The sequence below is a fragment of the Osmia lignaria genome, unplaced genomic scaffold, assembly GCF_051020975.1.
Source record: "Osmia lignaria lignaria isolate PbOS001 unplaced genomic scaffold, iyOsmLign1 scaffold0016, whole genome shotgun sequence".
Classification (NCBI taxonomy): Eukaryota; Metazoa; Arthropoda; class Insecta; order Hymenoptera; family Megachilidae; genus Osmia; species Osmia lignaria.
In genome coordinates this window covers 13,145,002-13,150,509 of record NW_027478168.1, presented here as the reverse complement: position 1 = coordinate 13,150,509, position 5,508 = coordinate 13,145,002, and positions in this window count along the sequence as shown.

Sequence of the window (5,508 nt, the reverse complement as noted above, 5' to 3'; positions counted from 1 at the left end):
CGTATTCCGACAGGTTGCATACTGAGTGTAATAAAACAGTGTTCGGTAACCGTTTGAAACAGATTACATCATTTAAAATTGGACCAAATAACTTGAGGTTTTTTGAGAAGTTATACACATTCATTTATTAAGATATGTGCTTTTGTCGTTTTAAAAAATTGCAATTTGTTGAAATCGTGAAAGAAAATAGTAGAAGGCAATTTTTTATTAACTTTTTTATGTGAGTTTGTAATGAAAATTTAAAATATGACATTGGTAAATTTAAGTGTGTTATGTGTATGATGAAAATTTCATCGAGATCGATCAATGTATTTAGCACTACCAAGTAATTAAAATCTTCGAAAATCGCGACTTTTTCATCTAAGAACATAACTAGTCACATTTTAAAATGAAAAGCTGTGATTTTCAGAAATTTTAATTATTTGTAACTTCTAAGTGCATTGGCCGATCTCGACAAAATTTTCTGCATACCCACAACTTATTTGAATCTACGAAAGACATATTTTAAATTCTTATTATAGGCTCATATAAAAGAGATGAAAAATTGCCTTTTACTATTTTTTTTCGCGATTTCAACAAATTGTAATTTTTTTAAATGACAAGAACACACATCTTAATAAACAAATTTGTATAACTTCTCCATAAAAAAAAACCTCAAGTTATTTGGTCCAATTTTAAATGAGGTATTCTGTTTTAAACGGTGACTAGACACGTTTTATTACATTCACTGTAATTATACTTTCTACATTTCTTGGCTACATTAAGAGGGTATGAATATTTCTATCATTGACTGTACGCCGTTTGGTTTTTGCGTATTTGAGATGAATAGAATATTTACGAATATTTACGTTCCACATAAACTACTACGTACATACCAACAGGAATGTAAACATAAAGAACAATATGTGCGATCCTGGAATGTGCCCCACCAACTCTCTCCCTTTGGAAGTCACAGATTCCTACTCAGTTTCATACGATCAGTGAATGAAGCAAGTGGTAAGTACGAAACGAGCAATATTTCATTTTTGTATATGTTGTATATAATAATATATATTGATAATCCTTAATGGCTGGTGGTACGGTTTATTTAGTTGGTGTATTATTACAGTTACTTTTTATTACATCAAAGAATAACTTATTATTTTCATTATTTAACTTGTGACCCTTTTCGGGGGTTCACTCTATAGAAATTCTACTCGCAAACTTTATTTTATTCTATAGCTTTGGCTATCGTCGGGTCGTCTATAATCGCTGGGCGCCAGCCACGTCTCGTGGCGATCAGAATCGGAAGGGAAAAGGGGTGGTCGTGGGTGTTTTACAGGGGATGGGTCTCGGGGCACTTACGCCCTTACAATACCTCGCAGGGAGGAGTATCGGGGGAGAGGAGAGCTCAGGGTTAGGACGGGTTCCCAGGAAGTTCGTACGTTACGCGTAGGAGGATCACTACAGGGGGGGAATAATAGGGGTTGGACACGGGTTTCGCAAAACGTGGAAATCTTTATAAACTCGCGACGATACGCGGACACGAAAGTACGCGGGCGAAGGTGGCCGTTGCCGTAACTCTCACTTTACAATATTATTAATTCAAGGGACTCACCCAAAACACCTCACACAGAATCGCAACCTCCACAAATCGCTTGTCTCAATCTTACTCTTTCAACTCTCTCTACACGCTCTCCATACAATGCTAGCCTAGGGCTCAATGCCCTAGGATGTCGCGGGATGTTTTGGGGAGGGGATGGGACTAGGAAGGGGGCCTCTTCCGGCAACGGGATAGATGTTCGGTGTTCGGGGTCGATGGGGCTGGCGGATATCCCGCGATGACGGGTGGGTTGAGGTCTTCGGGCTCGGCGACAGATGGCTCCGGGTGGACGTTTGCATGGTCTGGGCAGCTTTGTCTCTTTCTTCGGAGTCCCACGTTGCTCCGTTTCCTTGGAGGACGGTTTAGGGGTCTGTCGCCGGCCTCGTAGCTCCTGCTCCGGGTGTTCCTTTTCCGTCTTCTGTCGCCTCCATCGGCCCGACACCGGTGAACAGGGCGAAAGGGTTAGGTGAGGGAAGGGTTACGTGTGGTTTCGAGGTGGAAGTGTAACGTGGGGGAAAGCGCAGCGATTGTAACGGGGGGGCACGGGTGTCACCACGTTACAAACTTTAGATTTTGAATTGTTAACAAATTTCTATTACAATTATTATAATAAAAAACTAATACAAATATGTTAACAAATATGAATAGATATTTTCTTTTTTATTATCAATAAAACCTTTTATTTCTATTTAAAATATTCAGATTCAATATTGCTTTCTAATGGTTGAATGTGTGCTGAATACGAATATAGGAACCGTTTACCGCTATTAGAAACGTTGTTCGGGTGTTAAATAACGAACGCAATTAAATGGGGGAACAAACGAATAATTTTATTTATTTTTACTAGTCGACAGTAAACTTAGTATGAAATCGCACATGCATATGTGTTTGCGAATTTATAGCTGGCTTTTGCCGCACTATTATGCCGCTAGTGAATCGGGTTTTAAATTAAATGCGCTTCACTTTGACTAGGAGACAGTTTATTTAATACAAGAGCCGCTTACCGCGGAGGCTAGTGGTTACAAGTCACTGTTCGCGCAACTCGTTTAAACTTTGAAAAATACTGTACTCGCTCGCCAAGGATTGTTACTCTAATTGTTCTAATCGCCTTTGTTGTTCCGGCTCTTTTATAGATTCCGGCAGGCACACGGATTTGTTTCACGGAGCTCCCGAGCGCCAATTAGGGGGCTCCGTGACCTTTTTATTGCCTTATTTGGTAATATGTTTCGCGACTTGTCTATGTGTGAGTGCCTGACACTCTTCCGTGCCGGGCCGGAGAGTGGGGCGCGGAGGCCGGGGTCAGGCCCTTTTTTCGTCTCCGCGTTCGACAGTTTTTTGCGATTCTTTTCTTTTTGTCAGGTTTAGCGCGAGATTGTTCTAGAACGGCTTTTATTTTCTGCGATTGTTAGAATGTATTTCCTTTTATTACAATAAATGTTTAATTTAATTATTAATAATTTGTTGGCGATGCTTTCTTTCACAAACAATATGATTAGAATTTTTTCTACATCTTGAATTGAAAAAAAAAATATTTGAGTACTACTACATTTCGAATGTCATTTTTATCACTTTTATCGTTGTTTAAACATATGTAGTTGATAATATTTTATTTATATATTTCGCAATTAAAATAATCAAAAATTTTAGCTACTGGTGAAAAACAGTTTACGGATTCGTATTCAGTGAATATAATAAAAATATATAAGAAGTACATATTGAATGTTAGTTATCCCAATACGCTTTGAAAAGTATAGATGTGTTTCGGTATACACGGTCTTGTCGCCGCTCGTGTGACGTTCGTTCTATACAACATAAATCCTATGTCACTCTAATCGATAACATTCCACCGCTAGTCATTAATTAATATTAATGTAACTGTTATTACTTATATCTTATTTTGCAAATATTACATCTATATATTTTTGTTTCAGAATATAAACGCAATCATATAAAGAAATACTCGGAGTGCCCCAACCCCCGAAAGGGGCGCGGGGAACCAGGACGACCTCTGGTCGATCAAGGCTGAGCACCAACTGAGCACGTCTCCGGGTGGCGGATAGGAGGACGACCGGGTGCGTGAAGTGGGCACCGAGTACCGTAGAACGGGACGCCTCTGGCGACCGGGATACGGGGAAGGTGTGCCTACGAAGTGCCCCGGCCAACGGGTGCTGTAAGGGACTCCTGAAGGCCTAAAAACCCTCAGAGGGGAACTAAAGCCCCGTCGCGGACCAGCTCCCCAAGCTAAGGTGTAAGCAATCGTGCCGAGAGCTGGATGACACCGGGGTAATGGTGTCACGAACGATGCCCTTGGGGTACCAGGCGTTCCCGCATTGTATCTAGCCTTACCCCTGTAAGCGGGCTCTGCAGGGGTGAACCCATACTTCCCGACCACTCCTGGGACATACATGGACAACAAAAACTTTTTAAACAACAACACGCAGAAAAACATGGACACAAACACGGACACGAACACAATAACAAACACCAACACGAACCCACCCGGAAGCGGGCTGGTTGAGGAGGGAAGGGACCCAATCTTGGGGACCGCCTCCGAAACACCGCTGACGGGCGGTTCTGGGGTGAGCATGTCCGCGGCAAGCGAGGTTACAACCTTGCCGGCTTTAGACACGCTTACCCTCAATGAGGAGCCTTCCTCCGGCGCGACCGGGGCCGATCAGGGAGAAATCCCGGAACCGAACCCGGAAGCACGGAAGAAGGTAAAGCTCAGCGGAGCAGCCAGGAAGAAGGCCCGCAGGGCGCGCTTAGCGCCACCAGGGACTTCTGACGGGACTGCCACCGCTGAGGCCACAAGTAAGGCTGGGATGGCCCCTGCGGCGCCCACTGTGAGGGGGGGGCCCGGTTATCGGGAAACCCCGCGCAGAGACGTCGCAGGTGGGCGGCAAGGGGGCGGATGGTAAGGGGCTCAAAAGGACCCGACCATCCGTCTCCCCAAACACTCAGCCTTGCGCGAAGAAAAGGCAAAGGGTCTTTCCTTCGCCAAAAAGCTTCAGTGAGGCGCTGACGGCGGAGAGGAGGCTGGCAATCGCGCCGGCCAACTACCTGGAGTCGACCCTCACTGAGGCGCAGGCTTCCGCCATCGAGCAGGCGATCGTGGGAGCGTTATGTGGGCTCCAAAATGGGAAGACCATGCCGCGCTTCGACGAGTGCCGGTTCGGAGGGGCCTGCTACTTGTGACCTGTGCGGACACCGGAGCGGTGGAACGGCTGAGGGCCACTGCCATCACTATCAAGACTTGGCAGGGGGCGGACCTCCAGGTGATGGACGGCCGGCGCCTTCCTAAGCTCAAAAGGATGGTCACAGTCATCCCCGGCCCTCCGGTGGCGACGGAGGCCATGTTAAGAATGATGGAGGGTCCCGGGGCTCCACACTAACCTGTGGAGAGTGTGGAGCAGGAGGGAGGGACCGAACTCGGTGACTCTCGTCCTGAGGGTTGACCCTGCGTCACACGGCCTCCTTAAGAGGCAGGATTCGGAGGTCCACGTGGAACTGCAACGGGCACTCTTTAGAGAGGGACCTGCCGGGACCACGGAGGACACGATGAACCCTGATACGGTCGCCGGGAATAAACCGGGACCAACAGCCCCGGTGACGGAGGAAGGGAAGGCGGTGGTGAGCGGTGTGGGCGCTGGCAATGGCGCCCTCGGAGACCATCGCCCCCCGCGCCGACACCCTCCCACCCACCCCACCCAGGGGCTGTAACACAGAGATAGCGGCCGTCGGAACGCAACCTCCGTCCAGTGGGAACGTCCCCAAGGCAGGAATGTCAAGGGGAAGGCCGACCACGGCGGAGGCGACGAAACGGACCGGGCTTCTGAGTCTGCAGAAGGGGAACCAACGTACCCTGACACACACCCTGAAGGCCGGTACCAGGGGAAGGAGAGGGATGGGCCCCGGTAAGGGTCCCT